The following is a 23,004-nucleotide window of genomic DNA, read 5'->3' on the forward strand; positions in this document are numbered from 1 at the left end:
CAGGAGTTAAGTGACTTGCCCAATGTTGCATAGGTAGTAAGGCTGCATTTGAATTCAGGTTCTCTGAACTCCAGGCCTGGTGCGCCACGTAACTGCCCTAAAATATAAACTATTATAGACATAATTTTAATATTTAATCTTCAAAACCAAGAGTCAAATAAATACAGATATGAAAGAAAGTGAGAAGCGAATTGCCTGTTTTGACCTATTTGTGAAATGTTTGTTGTTCATTCTTAGCTCTCTCAGAGGACCAATGATATCATTAGGGTGACGAAATAAGCAAGTAGGGATATTAGAAAATAAGATAATTCTTCTTAAGTGTGAGAAATAATGAGAAAAGCTAGCACTTATAAATTGTTTTAATGTTTGCGAAGCACTTTACATATGTTATCTCCTTTGATCTTCACAACAACCCTGTGAGGTAAGTGTTATTATTTCCATTTTCCACTTGAAAAAACTGAGATCTTGAGGTTAAGTGACTTGCCCAGAGTCAAACAGCTAGTAAGTATCTAAGGCTGGATTCAAACTCAGATCTTCCTGATTCCAAGTCTAGTACTTTAGCCATTATGCCACCCGGCTGCCTTATAGGAGGGATAGTCTCCATTACAGTCTCCTTCTGACATCTTATCATGACTAAGAGATGACCTGTGCTCTTGAGGTCTGTCTTCAGTGAGTGAACTCTGGTAGGTCCTACTAATTATATTCAATGAATTCAATAATTATTTACCAAGTGTCAGGGTGTTGTGATAAGCACTCAAGACATAAGGATAAAAATATTCTGGTCTTTGGCCTCAAGAAAATTATTATTCAATAGAATTCAATACAATACAGGCCAAACAAAAGACTTTGAGGATCAGGAAGCCAGCCAGTTAGGACAATCTGGCAGGTTACCTTGAAATGAATGTTTTTGGTCACAATAGTCCATGAAGTTCATCCAATATACCATGGAAAAATCTTAGGCCACATCACCAGAGTACCCACTCTGAATTGAAAACTGAATCCTGAGCAAAGATTTGAAGAAACTTCATAGTATCATAGGGTTTTAAATTTAGAAAGACTTTAGAGATCATCTAGTTATCTTTCCCCATTAATATGTGAGTTCCTTGAAGTCAGGCACTGTCTCTCATTTTATAGGTATATTCTCAGAGCTTAATGAAGTGCCTGGCATATAGTAAACACTTAAGAGATGTTTTTATGTTCATTCCAAGAGGCTTAGTGATCTTGCCCAGGGTCAAAGAGGTAGCTCTATACTTGAAACTGAGAGAAATGATTATTAAATAACAAATTATTGGGAAGATCCCTGACCTTTCCCCAAAATTTACCCTACCTAGGCTATCTCATCTAGGTGGAGCTGTTGCCTCATCCAACTAGAAAACCTTACAAAGAATTTAATCTAAGGTGAATTTTGGTCTACTGTGTTCCACTCTTGCAGGTTTGGGCAGGGGGCCAGATCCTCGTCTAGATTGCCCAAGGTTAGGGGTGATTTGGAAGTAAATGACATGATCAAAGTCACATCCCCCAGCCCCTCATTAGAATAGGTCCACCTCTCATTACAATATTAATTCTCTCTCATTACTTGTTAACCCATCAGAGTTGTTTACCACACTCAGGAACACCCAGTCTTCTAAGAGCATATAAGCATTGAATGGGTTCCGCGAGGGGGTCTTCGGGATTTGAGAGTGTCATTGACCTTTTTTTTATTAATTATATGCTAGCATGATTAATAAAATGATTAATTACCCAGAAACTATGTCTCTTGAACTTTTCATATGTCACAGAACTACCAAATGACTTTGACTATTTAGTCAAACAGGTGGAACAGGTAGTTCCAGATTTAGAATTTGAATAGAGGTCTTAAGAGTGATGGCTTCAGTCACTCATCTTTTTTTGGTCTTCAGATCTTTCCTCTATATCTTATTAGATGTGAGTGTTCATGTTTGTGATGGTCACTCTTCATGCTTTATGCAATCTAAAACTTTTAGTTTTCAATGCTATGTCTTTCTGACAATGAGGAACATGAGGTCATGTGAATACAAAATCTGGACACTTCTGTCACCAGCTGAATGGCACATCTGTATCACAAATAGAATGCATTTCTACTTCCTGAAAAGTTTTTATTAGTCATGGCAAATTTGAATCAACATGCCCTTTATAAAGATATTGTGCCCAATGCTCATTTGACCCACGTTGTGATTTTTGCACACCACATCCTATGGCATCTTTATCTCCTACATTGCTCAGGCATATATCAGACTTGGCAATAGCTCCTTCCTGGTTTTTTGTTTGTTTGTTTTATTTATTTATTTTTTTTGGTGAGGCAACTGGGGTTAAGCCACTTGTCCGAAGTCACACAGCTAGTGAGTATTATGTGTCTGAGGCCAGATCTGAACTCAGGTCTTCCTGACTCTGGGGCTGGTGCTCTATCCACTGTGCCACCTAGTTGCTCTGCAATAGCTCCTTCCTGGATGAAAAATCCTACTTTCCATTGATTGATTGATTCCGTAGATTGAGCTTTTCATCATCTATCCTAGATAGATATTATGGTTAGGTCCCAAACTGAATAAAAGATTTTAAATGGCTGGAATGGATTGCACTTGAGAAGGGAAACAGTGCTTTCAAAAATTTCAATATAGCTCCCTGGAATCAAAACCTCATCTTTTTGGCATTATCACTCTTCCAGTGGCACTGTAGAGCTGCAGATCATGGAATACTGCCATTATTACTTGATATGTGTCTGGAAATTCTGGAACTCACAGACACCAAGTGTTTTCCCTTTTCTTTGGTTCTGAGGAATTTAGAGTCTAGATGCCAAAGTAAGAAGTCTTGAAAAAGTGAGAAGAAATGAGTCATGACTTACATGACTATCTTGGTAATGGAAAGGCATCCTGTAGCTCTCTGAGCGAAAGGTATTAGACATAACTTAAAGAATAGAAGGGTTTGTCCTGTGATCCATTCAACCTTGGATCATAATTTCTATACAAAAGAAGTTGTTACTGTTTACTGATTAAAAGGCACATGGAACTATTATGAACCTTATGAGACAGTTATAGTATGGGAAGGATATAGCAAAGTCAAGTTGGAAAAAAAATTGGTTCTAAGTTATACCTGCCATATTTTGAGCAGGATATGAACAAACACACAAGTCTCTGCCATTCTTTATGGGTCCTTTTCCTGCTTTTATTATATTTGGATGTTGCTCTTACATTATTGCCATTCTATCCATTTCCCCTAGATAATGCTGCTGGCATTAAGATGCGTGACTGTATTTATGGTCACTTTACTTTCATAAGTGCAATACTTCACGGAGTGTGCGTTCTTTCTAACTGCAGTTATTATTTATGATTCTGCCACTTACATTCACTCATCCATTCAGTAAACATTATCTGGTCATTATGAGCTGAGCACTAAGTTAAGCTCTGGGTAGAAAAAGACAAAAAAGTTTTCCTTCCTTCAAGGAAGTTACATTCTATTAGATGTAGAATTGTTCAATAGAACATATATACATATGCATATGTAAATATATTGAGATAAGAATTATGCAATAGAACATATATATGTATATGTAAATATATTGATATAAGCAGACAGATTGATAGATGGATAGATAGACTGATAGGCAGATAGATTGCTAGATAGATAAGTAGATTGATAGATTGGTTGATAGATTGATAAATATAGATAGAATGAGGATAGATAACTAGATAGATAGATAGTAATTTTGGTCCTGGCACAATTACTTTGTATTTACTCTGTTTATGCTGTGTATATATTTATTTGTATATATGTTTTCCCCCAGTAGAATATAAGGTCCCTGAGGGCAGGGATTGTTTTGTTTTTGTCTTTGTATCTCCAGTGCCTACCACAGTGCTTGGCATTCAATAGGCACACAATATGTATTGTTGGATTGAACTTAATTGAACTGGGTAGGAAGAGAGAGGTAAGGAAAGGCTTTGTGTGGGAGATGGCAGCTGGGTGAGCCTCAAAGGGAACTAGGCGTTCCAAGAGGTGATGGTGAGAAAGGGAATGCATTCTTGGCGTGGTGAATGGCCTCTGCAAAGACACAGAGTAGATAGAATGTCAAGTATAGGGAGGAGTAAATAAGCCAGTTTGGCAGGGTCAATAATGTGAACTCAATCCAGAAAGCTAAGTTGGAGTCAGGCTGTGAAGCGTATTAAATAACAGATAGTGTGTTAAACAACAGAGTTTGTATTTTATTCCAGAGACAATAGAAGGTTATGGAAGCTTCTTGAGCAGAGGAGTGACATGAGACTTGTGCTTTAGGAATATCAATTTTGTAGCCATGTGGAACAATAGACTAGACAGTAGGGAGATCATATGGGAAGCTACTGTAATAGTCCAGGCAAAAACTAATCAATATCCAAACTAGGGAGGTGGCTGTTTGAGGGAAAATAAAAGGGATGGGTGTGATAGAACAGAGATAGAATTGACAAGATTTGGCTCCTGAATGGAAATGAAGGCACAGGTAGGGAGATCAAAGAGTTGTGATTACTCTGAGGTCACAAAACTGAGATGCACTATGTTTTGCTTGAAAGTAGGGATGCTTTATTCATTTTTGTTCTTTGTATAATAGGCACTTAAAAATGCCTGTTGGTTAGCTGATTGATTTTGGACATGTTGAGTATGAGATGCTCATGAGATAACTGATGAAAGAAAGCCACATGCTGGCCTGCAACCAAATAAAACCATAAGATCTTTGGAGGCACCACAAAGGATAGAACGCTGGGCCGGGAGTCAGGAAGACCTGAGATTAAAGCTCATCTCACCTATTAGCTCTGTGACCTTTGGTATATCACTTAACCTCTGTCTGCCTCAGTTTCCTCAGTTGCAAAATGGGGAAAATAATAGAATCTACCCATCCCCCCACACACACTTTTTGTGAAGATCAAATGAGGTAGTATTTGTAAAATGTGCTTGGCACATAGTAGGTACTTAATAAATACGTGTTCTCTTCTTTCCCCCCTTTATATTCCTTGGAGAGCTGTAAGAGACTAAAGAGACCATCTAGTCCAACCACCTTAAGGAAGAAACTGAGGTACGGAGAAGGAAAATTATACACAGATAATGACAGGCAGAACTGAAATTTGAACTTAGGTCTCACGAATTCGAGTATAAGTTTCAAGTTCAAAGGAAGGACTAGTACCACTGGTGCGAGGGCTGCTCATCCACCTTTCACGTCCACCTGATTCACCCAACTCTTACCTGTGGCTCCAAGACATGCACAGTGTTCACAACCTGGTAAACTGTCTTGACAGATAAGCTAAACCAGGTTGATGGTAAGTGACAGGCCCTAAAACTGTTGGAGATGTTTACCCCAAGCATGTGAAGATTTCCCCAGACAGAATGGGTACATGAAAACAATTTGTTCCAGTGGCCATGAAGGCAGCTGAAGCAGGGGCTGTGGAATGCTTAGAGCTTGGTCAGATGTTGAAGATGCCAAGATCATCCACTGCATCCTGGGCCATTGCCAGTTGCCCTGATTTTGTCTTGCCACTGGACTTCTGGAATTATGAAGGAGAGTGAGGCTGACTCTATGACTCTGTGCAACTCTGTCTCACTTAAATTTAGTTCACTCGTGAGTCAAGACTTCACCCAAACAACAGTGAATGGCAGAACTGGGATTTGAACTCGGGTTCCATGAATCTAAGTATAAATTTCAAGTTTTTAGTTCTTTCCAAATGTATTCCACTACCTCTGATCAACTAAATGAACCCTTATATGTGGTCAGAGGGATATGGTCATAGTCTTGACTCTAAGAAGCTGTTCTTTTGTGTTATAGCTACTCATTAATCGATCACTTATTAAATCAATCAACATTTATTCAATGCCTACTATATGTCAGGCACTGTGGTAAATGCTAGATTATAAGTCCCTTGAAAGCAATGACTGTGATATATTTAATTGTATCTCTCCTAAGCCTTATGCATTGCATACTGTTGCAATAAAAATGAGCTGAATGCACCAGACATATTTGCCTGCCATTATCCTCCCCCTTCATTCACAGCTATGTATGTATGCATGCCACACTATTGGAAGGTTGTGTTCTGAGGGATATCAAAGCATTTTGTTCTGCTTTTCCAACTTTTTGAAGCAGGTACTGTTAGGTAAAAGTGCTAGCAGTTTTGCATTTTATTTATTTATTGTTGTCTGATCTAGGTCAGCCAGCCAGGGTGATTTTGTATGGAGGAAGAAATTGGTATTACGGTTTGAATTTCAGAAGACCTGGGTCCTAGCCCTGGTCTCTTATCCTTCCTGGGCCTGTTTCCTTATCAGTAAAATGGAGATAATTTTTCTCAAAGTCACCTTAAAGGGTGGTTGGGAGTACAAACGAAATCATACATGAAAAGCACTCTGAAAACTGGCCATCATCATTATTGTCATTGACCCACTTCTTTAGGAAACGTCTCCCCGTCCCCCCAGCTGCTAGTGCCACTCTGAGGTTACCTTCCCTCTACCTTGCAAGTATCTCCTTTGTCTGCCATTTCCTTCTCCAGCTCATTTTACAGATGAGGAAACTAAGGCAAACAGGGGTTCTCTTCAAGAAAGAAAGACAAACAATGATCTACGTACCTAGTTATCTAATTCTTTTCTTTCGCTAGAGTGTATTCTCTTTGAAGGCAGGGACTTCCTTTATCTCCAGCATTTAGCATCAAGCCTAGTATGTGTAAGGACTTAAAACACTTGTTGATTGACTACACAGATTATTACTCAAAGTGGTTAAGTAGAGGCAAAAGAATAGAAGATGGACAAGATGACCTCTAGGGTCCTTCCCAGCTCTAAAACATAAGATTCTCCTTTGATTCACCATATTACACAGCACAAACTCAAGAACCATGTGGTGTGCTTCAAGCAGAACAATAATGGGCTTTTAAAAATGTGTAGTGAAGGGTTTTAATAAATGTGGCTTTCATATAATAAGCCTCATTTCTTGTTCACATACAAAATGGTGAGCAGCTGTGCAGCTGAAGTCTCATCATCACAGGAAGACTTCCGTATCTCCCAATAATTTGGTCTTCCTTCTGGATTTTCAGAGATCTCAGAACCCCTGGAATAGCTACTAAATAGGATGACCCCTCCTCTCCTCACTATTGACTGCCTTGGGTGGGGCATTTTGAGGGATACTATATTTCCCTTGTTCTCAAGGACAAATTTATATTGTAAAAACACCTACTTCCTGTAGAACTTCACAAATCCGTCTCTGAGGGGATTTCACTTTTCCTCACTGTGTGAAAGCTCAGGCTGACTCTAACACACCATGTCTTTTGGGAATCCCGCTCCTTTCAGTGACTTCTGGAAATAATTATCTTTACACTTCAAAGATGAAAGTGAAATTAAATATGTGAGACGCCAAGCAGATGTGGCAGAATGCATTATATACTGTACATTGCTTTATGTCATAGCTATACAGCTGATCAGGAACTTGCCAATAATGAACTCATCCATAGACAGTAATGGGAATTAGCCTTTGGAGAAAAGGAGCTAATATACATGATATTACATGGCTTAGTCTTGAAAAGTTTCACCATGATGCATTCATTCAATAGGTATGGATATGGATATTTAGTGTGATAAATTTCATCTGACCCATTGAAACATGAATTCCAAAGATTAGAATTGGTAGGAGTGAATAAAGGGCAATACTTAAGGTCTGCTGCTCACACATCTGTTTATCTGTTTAACTCTGAGAACTTTAGGTTTCTTATCATTAAAATGAAGGAAGTAGTGCTTTCACTGTCCTTGGAACCAATAAAACTCATCTTCATGAGTTCAAATCTGGCCTCAAACACTTACTAGCTGTATGACCCTAGGTAAGTCACTTAACTATGTTTGCTTCAGTTCCTTATCTGTAAAATGAGCTGGAGAAGGAAATGGCAAACCACTCCAGTAGCTCTACCAAGAAAACCCCAAACAGGGTCACGATGAGTTGGACATGATTGAAAATAAAGGAATGATAAATGGCTTATAAATTTCTGTGAAATTGGTTGAAAAACAGATAATGTTATATCACTAATAGTATTCTTAATAATACAAACGATCACGTTAGAGATAATTATTTTAGAAGTACAGCTGATGTTTCATTTTAAATTCGGTCCTAGGTATACTATATACTATTATTGTGAACACCTTGCATTTTCAAGTGTTTTAATTTAAATATGCCCAAAATATAGCAATTCTATGTTTACTTTTTATAGTACGGTTATAATAATAATACCTTCTATTTAAATAACATCTTACTCCTGGATGTCCCAAAAGTCTTAGTGTGGTTTTAAGCTTGAAATTATAAAAGTTTAAAATTGTACTGGTCAAAGTGATTTGTATAGCCATGATCTTATTTTACTTCATCATCTAGTAGGTTTCATTATTCAGATTTTACATATGAGAAATATTTGGTCCATTGAGGTTAAGTGACTTGTCTAAGGTTACATAATAAATGAAGGAAGGAGCTGAGGCAAGAACTGAGATCTAGTTCATTATTAAGTTTATGGGAAGTGAATGTTGATTCCCTGCCTCTAAATTAGTATTGGTCAAATAATAAAGCTCAACATATAGAAAGTGTATTTCTGAAAGTGATACTAGATATATTTGATTTCCAGGTCTCTCAGATATTTCATTTCTTCCTACTTAGGGCAGGGGAGTCTTTCAATATTTGAAGTTTTTATTTTGTGAGGACCAATTTCTATCTCGAGAAGCAAAATGGATAAAGTGCTTGATACGTTTCGGGAAGATGTGGGTTCTGACATCAATTAACTATGTGACTAACATCAAATTATTAACATCTCTGAGCTTCAGTGTCCTTATCTGTAAAACAAGAATAACAATACCTTTAACATTTGCCTCACAAGGGCTGTTGTGAGGCTCAAATGAGACATTGTATACATAACATGCTTAGCAGCTTTATAACACTCTAGCAAGTCAGTATTTATTAAGAGCTTTCTGTGTGCCAGGCACTGGTCTAAGAGCTTCAAATACAAATAGGAGCAAAAAGAAAGTCCCTGCCTTCAAGGAGCTTACATTCTAATGGGGGAAGACAAAACATAAAAGAGAAGTGGGAACAGGAAGGTAGCACATTGTGGGTATGGTGGGGAATGTCTGGATATTTAGGAGTGGAGACTGAAGGGAAAGGAACCTGGCTGGCCTGGGTACTGTACTTAAAATGGAGATTCTGGGAGGAACTAACCAATCAGACCTTAATTTAGAAAGGTCCAGGTCACCTACTGCATCCTGGGCCATCGCCAGTCATCTTAACCTTTGTTTTGCCACTGGACTTCTATGAGTCTGGAAGAGAGTTAGGCTGACAACTTTGAGCAGCTCTGCTTCACTTACATCCAATTTACACCCAAGTCAAGACATCTCCCTCATGATGTCATTGGTCCTCTTTGAGAAGGATGAACAACAATACCAGTTAGAGGAAGAGGCCACCAGGGCCAAGTGAATTGCCAGGATGAGAAGGCTTCTGTGGCTTGGTGGGAAATAATAGCAAGACAATATAGCAATAAAGGTCACACAAACAGGACAGAGAAACAAGTAGTCAGGGTACATACAGAATAGTAGAAGATAAAAATCTAGCTACTACTTTTAACTTTTCAAGTATCCATATATATACAAATGTGCATATAAGCCAATAATCAGACAACACAGACATGGCTGACCTCTTTATGATTTCAAAAGATTGCACCTTTTGAAAGAGATCAAATGCAGAAGGTTTCATGTCTAATATAATTTTTTTCTCTCTCAAAAGTTGTGACTTAAGCCAGGCATTGTACAGAAGTTGCCTTACCGCTATAATTGAGCTGTCATTGTTCTGGGGTATTTCAGAGAATGATAGAATGCTAGAGCTGGAAGGACAGTAGAGACAGACACATGCAATTCAACTCTCTTATTTCACAGATGAGGAAACTAGAGCCGAGGATTGAGACATTTAACCCATTTTCCAAGTAAACATTTACATTTTGGGTAAATGTTTTAACATCCCTCAACATCCCAGTATGATCTGCACTGATACTAACATTTTCCCCCCAAAAGCTTCTGAGTAACTTAGAGTAACTTTCCCCCATTTGCCTGCTTTCTCCAATTCCTACCCTCTTAAAAAAGGGATGGTTGTGGTAGTGGTGGTAGTTGTGCCTAAAACAAGTGTGAGGGAAGAGGTAGACTGAATTTTAAAGGAGAAATAAGGTAGTGGACATGTGTTGGTTTAGAAGACTAAAGGACCAAGAAGCATCCTCGCAGAGGTGAGGGACTTTGGGTGTTTCATACTGCATATACTATCAGACATAGTTACTGTGCTAGTTGGTTTTCTAAACTGAGGTTTACTCTTTCATTTCCATACTTTGTTATTAGGGATGGATTTATGAGGAGGACAAAAGGATATATTAAAAATTATGGTGATGTACAAACACAAATTATCAATAAACTAAGATTTTAAGAAGAGAGTCAGCATGGCTTCATCAAAAATACAACATATAGATTAACTTAAATTTTTAAAATAAGGTTAACTATAATGTCATATCAGGAGAATGTCATAGGTAGAATATACCTGGCTTTCAGCAAAGCATCTGATAAAACTACTTATGTTGTCTTTGTGGGTAGGATGGATAGAGTTTGATACAATAAGAGGGACTTGTAAACAGTAGGTGCTTAATAAATAGTTGTTGAATTCAATCAGACTCAAAGAGTAGTCGATAATCTATCCATGTCCATAGAATTAATTAATTTATGAAAAATATTTACTAAATACTTATTATATACCAAGCTGTGTAGTAGGCACTGGTCTTTCCTCAATCCTCATCCTTGAAATCTCTGCAGCCTTTGTCACTGTCGATTACCCTCTCTTTTTAGATACTCCCACCTGTTTTTTTGTGATTCTGCTTTTTCCTGGTTCTACTTTCTCATTTAATTACTTCTCAGTTTCCTTTGCTGAATCTTTATTCATGTCATGCCTACTAACTGTAAGTGTCTCCCGAGACTCTGTCCTGGACTCTCTTCTCTTTTCTCTCTATGCTATCTCACTTGGTGACCTTATCAGTTAAGATGGATTCAATTATCATTTCCATGCAAAAAAGTCCAAAAATCTATATGTCTAGCCTAATCTCTGTCCTGAGCTTCATCACATCACTGCTTGCCTTTTTGGACATCTCAAACTGGATACCCTCTAAGTATCTCAAACTAAACATGTCCAAAACAGAACTCATGGTTTTCCCTCTCCAAGCCCTTTACTCTTCCCAACTTTCCTATTACTGTCAGGGGCACCCACGTCCTTTTTCTTTCTCTTTCACAAAATATCCCCATCATTTATTTTGACTGAAGTTCCTCTCATTGCTCATCATTCAAGCTACTGATAAATTTTTATTTGTTAAAAAAATAAGTCCCCAGCAGGTGTTTGGAGAGTTGAAGTACCCAATAAATACTATACCAAACTTTTGTGCCAGGTTTGTGAGCTATTTCTTAAAAATATTGCCTATTTTCTTCCTTCTAACTGGATAAATCATACTTTCATGATGATACTACTTATTTCCTCTGAATACCTTCCACCATGATTCCCTGTTCTGGTTCATGGGTTTCCTCATGTGGACAACAATACTCTTCCATCACTTGTATTATCTATAGGAGTACCTACTTGCATATCCATATCCCAATTAAGAGTCCCATATTACTGTCCAAAGGAGTCTAAAAAGTTTAATTTATTGGCTTGTATGAAGACAATCCAGTTGACCTTGCTTGTTACCCATACTTGGTGCATTTGTTCATAGATACAGGTTTTGTTACTGGTCATCTTCTTGGATATTATTACTTGTAAACTAATTACTGGTCCTCTTTGTTGATATTTAATCAGTCAATTAGTTGATGAATCAATCAGTACTCAGTAAGTGCCTCCTAAGTTCCAGCTCTTGTTCTAGGTGCTGGGGACAAAAATGAATCAGTCCAGTTTTCAAGGAGCTTATATTCTATTGAAGGAGACAATATCCACATAGAGAAGAATGTACAAAATAAATTAAAAACAAACACAAGGCAAATACAAGCAACGTTCTTTCTATGTTGTAATAATTACTTTTTGTTTTTATGTGACTTTGAAGATATATGTTGTCATTTTTCTCCATTTCCTGTTCTTAAAGACATCTTCAAGAACCAAGGTAAATCTCTTTTTACAAATCTTTGGTAGGTATGCTAACCAAGAGCTCATCATTCCTTAAGCCACAGGCAGCTAGATGGTGCAGTAGATTAGAGTGCCAGGTCTGTAGTCAAGATCTCTCATCTTCCTGAGTTCAAATCCAATCTTTGACACTTACTAGCTGTGTGAATCACTTAACTGGGCAAATCACTTAACTCTGTTTACCTTAGTTTCCTCACCTGTAAAATGAGCTAGTAAAGGAAATGGCAAACCACTCTAGTATCTTTGCTAAGAAAACCCCAAATGGGGTCATGGCAAGTCTGACCCAACCAAAAAATGACTGAATAACAACAAATGATCTGAAAATCCAAATTCTATTCTCAGTAATCACATTCATATGCAATGCTTCTCCCAAATCTACCTTTTTGTTTTAAAGTCCTAACTTTTCATCAGCAGTAGTGAAGAATTCTCCCTCATGACACTGTGAGCTCCTTGAGGGCAGAGACGTGTCTTTTGTCTTTCCTCACATCCCCAACACTCAGCACAGCGTTTAGTACATAGCAAGTGCTTAATAAATGCTTGTTGACTGACTGACTAATGAAAATATTAGATGTGTCCCTAACATCGCCGAACTTCATGATTTCTGATCATGACATCTAGGTTCCTTTTAGCAGAATTTTTTGGTCATCTATTCCCATATGAATCAGGGAAGAGAGAAAGGGATTGTCAGGTTTAAAAAGTTTCAGGAGGCTCCCTATGAAAAATAGGGATTATAATGTATGTGTACATACATATGTATGTACTCTATGCACATATATATATATGTACTCTATACACACATGTGTATATATATGTATATGTATGCCTATGTATCTGTATACTTCATGGAGAGTCTCCTGAAACTTGTTAAATCTTTCCTTTTCTGGTGATTCATATGAAGATACATGATAAAAGAATTCTGTCAAAATGAACCTAGACATCATGCTCAGAGATTATGAAATATATGTGTATGTATATAATATGTACACATACACATACACACATATAAAAACACACACATATACGTATACTATCTCGAGAAGACAGCATACCCCTTAATTATTCATGTCAGGACATTGTATGGCACCTTAGGACCCCCTAGTAGGAAGTCCCCAGTACCACTACTTGGATCCTCTACCTCTGGTCTTCCTCTGAATGACCTCTCTTCTGGCAGGACTTCTGTATCTACATCATCCTTCCATGAAGCATAGTAAGCTACTTTCTCCTCAGGAAATCTAACTCTATACTATATCATCAAAATCTCATACCTGTTACACAGCTCCAAGTCCTTCCCTTTGTCTTCTCTGTCATATTCTTCTAACCAGTAGTTAGACTTAATGTTGGAAAGATCTGAGTTAAAATCATTCCCTAGATACTTGTTAGCTATGTGACTCTGAGCTAGTCAATTAACCTTGGGGTCTCAGTTCCCTCATCTGTAATAGAGAAAATAATGGCACCTAACTCACAGAGTTGTTGTGTGGATCAAATGAGATAACTTATATAAAGAGTTCTGTAAATCTTAAGTCCAATATGGTATCCACTATCATTATCCTCTAATAGCATGACAGAAATTAGGTTTCTCTTATGTCTCCTATGAGTCCTTTTTTTCCCTTTCCTTCTTTGTTTTCCTTTTGAAGCACTTATTAATTTTTATTTTTAAGAACCATCTCAGTATCTCTGATAAGCTAAAAAGTAAAGGGCCATTCCTGCATTCCATTCACCTTCTCTGTCAGTGAGAAGACCAACCTGTACTTTGTATATACATAGCTGTTGCTTGGCATTGGTAGAAATACAAACATCGTGTACTCTCTGCAGGTCACTGTAAATTCAAGAACTTCTTCCTAGCTTGATTAATGATTAGGCATGAAATTCCCAAGTCATAAAATCCACTGAGTTATAAAACCCATTTAGGAAGTAAAATCTGTTTTAAAACTTTTCTGCTAAAGTTGACCTTAAAAAATTATTTTAAAAGTGCTCATACAAAATGACTGAAAACAGAAACAAGTGAATTTATGGACCAGAATAAATATACATTTTTTTTTACAATAGCCAATGTAATTATTTATTATTTAAGTACAATAATGAATTTTCCTGAGTGGCATTTAAACTAGGTATTAGGCAATGAAAAGTCATTCAAGATTCAGCTGAAAAACTTTGCCAGTTAAGTTTGAAATTATCTTTTTTGGGACAATGGAATCCATAGTATTGCTGTTGAGTCAAAGCAGCATTCTACTTGAAAATTATGAAAGTATCAACAGACTATGTTTTAATAAGAAATTTTTATGATAATGTCTCACCTGTGTGAATAAAAGTAAATAGAAATAGTAGAATGATTATGGGAAATGGAATTTTTATCTTCAGTCTTACTGTGGATGGCAGTTCCCATGACAAAAAGGTGGACAATTCATCTACTTGGTTCTAACATTTGTTGCTTAAGATCATTTGCCTTCCAACAGTAGTTTATAGCACTGGAAAACTTGAGTGGAAGAGGCTAAAATGCTCGAGCACATTCCTCGCTTGATGGGGCCGGTAGTGATGCCCAAAGATTTTGAAATCTGATCAGGAGAATGATAAGTTCCCTCTTCATTCTTGTCTGCAGTGCCAACTGAAAATATTTGTAGCAATATCTGGAAGATGCAGGGAAGATAGAGCCAGCAGATTTATGAGCCCTTCAAATGGGGGAGAAGGAGGAGGAATGCTTAGTCTTTCAGAACTAGCTGAATCCATAAACATCTGGTAAAACCCTATTCACATACACAAAACTGTTTAATCAAAATTGTTTGGGAGCTAGCTTTACCTTATGGGTATGGACATCGGAGTTAAGGAAAGGAACCTATTGAGCTGAGATCAGTATAATACTCAAGGTTTGGCATATTCACAGCTTGAAGCAAGCCCTGATTTTGCCACCATTTTGTCTGTAGGCATTTTCTTCCCTTTTGCTCTCTCTTGATTAAATCTTACTACAGTGGCCAAAATGAAGACCAAATGCATTTGCTGGAGAGTTGTTTTTTTTTGCAATGGGATGGCTCCTAAAATTTTCAACTGTTTAAATGTAAATATTGCAGTTTTTAAAGGGACATTTTTCAATGAAGAAAGTATCTACTTTCATCAGTTTGTGAACCCACCATATAGTAGGCATGCACATTGGAACAGGTAGGCCTGGTTGAGAATATCCTGCAAGTGATGATATATTTATAATTAGCTGGTGGGTGTTAATGTGAGACTGTTTCAAGGTTTAGAAATTGTGAAGCTTTGCAGGGATTGAGCAGACAATCTAATCCAACAAGCATCTTTTAAAAAATATCTTATTTTAGAGTTTTATTGACATTTTTATACCAGACAATCAACAAAACAACAAATCAAGTCCTAATTTATAGTATTTGTTGGTTTGTGAGGTGTACACGTGAGCTCAGAAATTTTAACATTCAGTTCTCCAAGCTTTTTGGAGCTGCACAGTATAGTCAGTACACCCTTATAAAGAAAGGCTTCCAAAAGGTAATGGCTCATGAATTAAGCCTTGAAGGAACCTGGGGATTTCAGAAGAAAATAGCATTTACTCTGAGGGAAATATAGAGGAGGAGAGAGGGTGCTAAAGTGTCTGAGTGGGCAGTATCTACTTATGTGAAAATTTTTTTTTCTCCAATGGTTCTCTTTTTGATCCAGTTTTAACTTTTAATTTTATTTATTAAGCATTTTAAAAATCTTTAAATTCTATTTGACATTTGTGTAGTTTGGGACCAGGAAGCCCTAGTTTTCTTTTTTGGAGATAGGGGAGAATATAGACAAAGATATATAGGGGAAATGGTTTTAGAGAGGTTAGTATGATAGTATCCGCATGGGGGGAAGGCCTATAAGAGACTACAGAAGATATTACCACTGCAGAAAGTCCACTGGTTGGATTAGATGGAAGAGTATGAAGGAAATAGGACACCATGGGCCCAGGAGTAAGAAGCCATGCATTTTATTTCAGCTCACACTAGCCACATGGCCTAAGGCAAGTCACCTGACTTCCAGTATCTTCCTTATCTGTGTATAGCACCCTTCTGAGATCACTTTCCCAACCTTCATTTTCACTGGCAAGTAGGGTTCCTAGAGGATAGCTCCTACTTCTCTCCTCAGGGTTTTAGGGGTAGCCTTGAGGTTTACAGTTCATAAGCCTCCATTGGACATGGTTTCCTCAATATTAATCAAATGTGGTGAGGTACACTTGTAGGGAGTGTGTTGGGGCATTCTTTTATCTCTTTTTGGATTCTCTACCAAATTTTCTTTGGTGCAAAGTGCTGGTAATAGATTATTTGCTCTCCTTGCTCAGCTGGGAGGGATCCTGTAAGATGCTACACCCCCACTGATGGCTCAATCCATTATTGGGCTGGGTCAAACAGGTTGCTGGTCTATTATGCTGGCTTCTTATTGGACTTCCAAGAAGGTTTTCTACTGCTACCAGCTTCAGGAGTCTCTGTTACCAGCTCCAATGGCTGAAAGTACCTTGGATGGCTCTACTGATTTTGGTTCTATACTTGGTGGAGGTTCCTTCATTGATGATGATTCTATTCATTTTCAAACTTTCTCGTTCCCCCTGACCCTCAACACACACACACACACACACACACACACACACACACACAGATAGATAGATAGAGGGGGAGAGAGAGAGAGAGAGAGAGAGAGAGAGAGAGAGAGAGAGAGAGAGCGCAAAGTTCCTGGAAAACCACTAGGGAAGAGTGAGAGATTATCTGCTCAGAATCTTTTGAATGTGAACTCAGTTCTGGCTCCTCAGACAACCGAAAGAGTACTCATCAACATATAGCACCAGCCTCTTAGTCACCTACAGCAGAAAGAAGGTTTAGTAAGCTTCTCTGAATTAGATTAGAGCTGCACATGCTGTGTATAACCCACCAGGAAGGGCAAATATGGGCATGCTCCAAGGACTAGGACCTCTTTGAACAGTGTCTCCCACAACATTTAAAATGAATGAATTAGACTAAATGATTTCTAAGACTCCTTTTTTCTTTAACATTCTATGAGTCCATGAAAAAGGAATAGGAGCTGGCCAAGGATAAGGTACCTGCTGCTTCTTGGAAGGGCCTGAGGCTGGGCTTGTAATGGGAATGCTACATTTTCTCTTTCTCATTCTCTGTCTTTGCTCCGCCATCTATCCCTCTAAGAGAGAAGCCTTTAGTCATCCCATGCTCATTGTTTCCATTTCCTTCAAAACAAGATTTTTAGAGCTCATGCCTCTTCCTTCTCCAGGCTGATACACACTTGTTGTTCCTGCTGGTAACATCCTCCTCTAACTATCCCTCAGGGAGAATGTTGTTGCTATCCTTTGTTCTTGCACCTGAAACAAATAGTTGCATGCCTTTATTTTAGGAACAAAATCTCCCAAGAAAAAATTTATTAGCAGAAATATCATCCAGAAAATTGTTCCTGGCTATTTTGTCGTTGTTCTCCTTCATTCAGTTTCTCTTAACAAACAAGTTATTCTTTTGTCACTGGTCTTAAACCGTTTAATATCTCCTTATGTTTCTACTCCTCCACACACATTATAGTAGCCAGAGCCCTACCAGATTGGGATTGTCAATTAAGAAAACCTAAAAAAATGGACATGTCTAATACTTCTAAGATTGAGTCCTCTAATAACACAAATTGTGATTTAAGAAAAGATACATTTTATTGTCAAAGATTGGGAAAAATGCTGAATTTTTTTTATCAGGAGTTATGTAAACACATTTTTCCTGACTCCACATATCTTATACACACTCAAAGAAAGTGATTAGTGGTATCTATAAGGTGTTTCTTTCTATCTGAATGGACTGCATTGTTTTTTAACCTGAAAAAAAATATATATATGTATACATTTTCATGGATAAAATCATTTAAAATATGTAACAGGACCCATCCATTTCTAATTTCTTATTTATACAGGGGTGGTTGAAAATGTAGCAAGTAGGAAATTTGTCAGACTGGTGATTGATTGAATTCCATAATTCTGGAGTTTTAATTATGTTAAGCACTGATTATGCCTTGTATGTCAGCTGTAATATGGTCTTATCTTGACCTTGATGCTATGATGCATTATGTAACTATCAACATAGATTCAATTAATTAATTAATTTAATTTAATCTTTAATTAATTTAATTTAATTAATTAATTTAATTTAATTAATTTAATTAATAATTAATTTAATTAATTAATTTAATTAATAATTAATTTAATTTAATCTTCCTAAATTATTATACATCACTACATTATTCAGCTACGTGAGTCGTTGACATACCTTTGCAATTACTCAATTCACTTTCTATCGCTTTTTCAACAACTGCATTATTTTATGTAGATGCTATTTCTTTTTCTTGCATTTCTTTTTCTTATTTTTTTTTCCTTCTTTCTTATTTACTTGTGGAAAACTTATTTCTAAAGAGTAGAAATGGAGTTAATATATAATCAGAGGATTGAGGGAAGATAATGGAAATAGGAAAAAGAAAGATGTATTTTCCTCTTGAAAATGAAGGCAGCCTTTTTCTTAAAGCTGTCTCTATTAACGTTGGAGTGCCAAGCAGAGGAAGATACCTGAATAAGATTTGATTTGTTTGCTATTTATGGATATAAAGAACATTTTTTGCTTTTCTACAAATAAACTGTAAAGCAGCTACCAATCCCAATAACAACCATGTGAAGACAATGTCTAATGTGTGGAAAATCTGCTAACTTTTTCCTGCAATGTTGACCAACGTTGAAAACCAATCCAAGTTCCTGAAAGGATATAAAAATAGTTTTGGTTGTTAGGGTGGGGTCAGCAGGGGATGTTGGTCTGGGGAGAGAGAGAATGACTTTTCTCTCATTTCCCTGGTGGGTTTGGGGGGCTGTGGTTATAAAAAAAAACTGCTTGGGTGAAGTCTCTTCTGAATCACTTCTCCTGCAAAATATTTCCTTAACTGAAAATGTCTTTTCACATTGTTTAGGAAAACACAGCTGTAGATCCTGACCTCTCAGCCTCATCCCTTTCTTTCCTTTTGCTTCTTTTTTGTACATGTAGGCCACACCTGGGAACCATTTCTCTTTAAAAGTAGCATACCAGGAAATAGGAAGTGGAGTTCATAAAGTTGCTTTTCTTTTCTGCTTTATGGGAAGCAAAACTTAAATCCACTGGCAGAGAACAGCATCAAAGATAATAAAGATGCATTTCACTTCTATGGAAAAAATGCAGAACTTCATTTCTTATGTATTCTCTGGCATTCCAAGGTAAATTATGCATAAAAATGAAAGATACAGGTATATACTTATAGATGCAGCAGAATGGTGATATGGTCTCGGTTAGATTAAAATAAAACAAAAATAAACTTTTTTCTATTGGTTCGGGAAAAGTAGCTTTTTTCTCTTATCTTAATCCTTCTCTCTATTTTTTCTGATTGAATGAATGAATCAATCAACAAATATTTATTAAATGCTTACTAAATGCCAGGTTCTGTGTTAGACACTGGGGATATAGATGCAACTAGGTGGTGTTGGAATCAGCATCAAGAAGACAGGTTTAAATCCTCCATCAGACACTAACTTAGCTGTGTGACTGTGGGCAAGCCATTTAACTTCTGTTTGCCTCAGTTTCCTTGTTTATCATATGGGGATAATAATAGCATCTAGAGGATTGTGGTGAGAATCAAACAAATTAACATGTGAAAAGTGCTTTACAAACCTTAAAACATCATATAACAGTAGCTACTATTAAAGCATGAAAACTCAATTTAGACCTTTAGAGTTATTAAAAACAGCAGTTACCAAAAGTAAACACATCTTTCAAATTTTTATCAGGCAGCTTTCGATTTGGAGGCTGGGCATATTCATTTTTCTTTCTTTCTTAGGGAGAATGTATTATGTTTAACACACTTTCATATTTCTAATTTCAAGGGGAAAAAAGAAGAAAACATCACACTAAATAATCCACTGTAAGGCAAGGGTCTGTCTTGGTCTTCTTTAATCCGTTAGCACATAAGCATTTAGAATATAGAGTCAGAAACTGAGATTGCTATGTAGAAGCTTGTATATTGTGTGCATTGAAGAGACAATAATTTAGAACTGGATAACTATGTAGCATTAGACCTTGTACTTTTATTATTGTTCTTTTGCTTGTATTCCTTTCTTATATTTTATTTCTATATTGGTCTGCCATCTTGCTTTTCTTTTTTCATATTCCAGTCTTTAAGCTTATAGGATCATGGATTTATAAATGAGGAAATTTGGAGGTGAAGTAATTTACCAAGGGCGTAGAGTGACTTCATATATTTACATGGTGGTAGAATTTGAACCCAATTTCTCTGACTCCAAAACCAGTGCTCTTTCTATTATGTCAATCTGCTTCTTCTCTCCCTATCTTTCCTTTTGAGAACTATTGTCTATATCATCTGCATTACACTAATGTCTTTATTTCAGATACTCTTTTTGAAAGTCACCTTCCTCAAGGAGATGCCCATTTTCTTTTAAAACAATGTTGATATCATAGAAATAATTTCAATAATTAAGGTCACTTGGGCTCCTATCTCTATTTCCTTTTTCTTTTTTATAGAACAAAAAAATAGGTGAGAAGCTAGATCTGGCCAGTATTTCTTTTTTGCGGGGGGGAATATACAAAAAAGAAAGAAGTTTAAAAAATAGATAGTTGCCTGGTAAGGAAATGTGGTATCTGGTATTTTTTCCTCCCCCCAATGCACAATTAATGTCCTGTTCTTTCAAACTCTCAGTTCTAGTCAGGTGCAGAGGACTCTACCATGGGTGAACAAAATAGCTGTCCTTAGCACAGTGAAGACATCAACCCAAAACAGAAATGCCTGTTGGTCACGCTCATTAGAACAGAGAAAAAGTTCGGCACTTTTTACACTTATATGCCACCAGAAGAAAAAGAACGTAGTTTGAAGACATGAATGAAATAAAATGACAAATATGAATGGCGACCAGATTTGTGGAAATTATTTTCAATCCCCCCCCCCCCCAGCAATAGTCTGCCTAGAATGCATGCATTACATGGATGAGATTCTTATTGTAAAGGCCTTGGGAATAGCATGAGAAGGTATACAGGAATAAACTTCACCTCATGTACTGTCTTCCAGACAACATCTGAAATTCTGAAGTCAAGCTGTAGCCCTGGTGACTAATTAAAAAAAGATTAAAAAAAAATCCCCTCTCAAACAAAAGCCCTGCCACATTGCACAAGGCCCTCCAAAGACCTCCCACACGGCTACTCTGAATGACAGGTCTAACAACCCCCAATATCACCACAAGCATTTGCAGCTAATTAGTTGGAAACAGATAATCCCACCCAAAGCCAACCAATAAGTGAGAACTTATGTGAAGGGTGATCTCACCCTGGAGTTCTCAAGGAGACAACACAGAGATGGAAAAAAGAGTCAGGAGAAGGGTTTGAGGGTTTTATTCCCCAAATCCTCCATCTTTAGGAATCTTCACCCATTTTGAGCCTCTTTAGAAGGTAGAAGGTAGATTTTATTTTCTGTCCAAAGGTTTCAATGCCGATTCATTGTTCAGCTTTTTAAAATTTGTTTTAGTTTAATGAAATATTAAATAATTTATCATAAATAAGAGTAACAAAATTTTCATCTTGCTAGCAGTAACCATCTTCCCCTGACACATTAGCAATTATGGAATACTTTCCCTGGAGACTTTTAAAAAATCAGCTGTCAGCTTTATTTGAGTAGCTGTTTTTCTGTAGGCAAAGGGGGATAGATTACCAGACCTCTAAAAACTGTTTCAATTCTGTTTCTGTGATTCATAAATAGACCCTTTAGAGGGGGAAAAAAAGGCATAGGAAAGATGGGAAATTTGCTAAGTTAAAGTAATTTAAAATTTTTATATACTACAGTTTATTTCAGTGGAGTACAGTCATATATGAACACAGATGCATAAATATTGCAATATGCATATGTATTGAATAAAGTACATACAAAAGATGTGGTGTTTGGTTCCTTCAGAGATAAAATAAGAAATTAGGTTTCACTATTTTCACCATAATTATTCCTGCATTCATTTGTAAAGAGGAAATAAATAAAAATATAGAATGAAAATATTAGACAACTTAAAATATAGGATGAAATAACTAGACACAGTTCTATGCACTATACTATCATAAATTTATATAAAATCAATGTACAAACACTTATTAAGCACCTACTATGTCTACTGTACTACATGCTAGGGATACAGTGATGAAAATGAAAGCATCTGCTGTCAGAGAACTGACATTCTAAAATGATGGATCTATAGTTGCCTTCTCCATCTCAGCCACTTGTTCAGCCTTCCTAGATGGGAGAATACTTCCCATTAAATATGCTTTATAGAGAGAAATCTGTTTGTTGAGGAGAAATCTTTTCATTAAGTTTTAGAGTCCATTTTAGAAAGTCAATCTGACAGGAGGAAATGAAATCCAGAATGAAGCAAGAGGTCCTGAAGGCTTATGTAACCATTGGGTGAGACACAGATCAGGAAGATCAGAAATGAGCAGAACAGACTGGGCAAAGGCCAGATTGCTAGATGGGAGACCTAAGTTCAGACAAAGGTCCAAAGAAGGCTCCGATGAGCTGAGATATTTATAGAAGAAAGCTGTTTTGGGAACTAGAGGGCCTAGATTCAAGTCCTATCTCTGCCATCTACTGTGTGACACTGGGTAAGTCATTTTAACTTCTATGATTTTAGTCTCTTCATCAATAAAATGAAGGGGTTGGACTAAAGGGACTTAAGATCCTATCCAGTTCTATATGATCATCCTATGAGAAAAACTGAGAAACCAAGAGTACACATAGAGAAGACAAGGAGTTAGGGAAGGTGAAGATGTAAG

This window comes from Vombatus ursinus, unplaced genomic scaffold (assembly GCF_900497805.2).
Source record: "Vombatus ursinus unplaced genomic scaffold, bare-nosed wombat genome assembly UNPS02014821.1, whole genome shotgun sequence".
NCBI lineage: Eukaryota > Metazoa > Chordata > Mammalia > Diprotodontia > Vombatidae > Vombatus > Vombatus ursinus.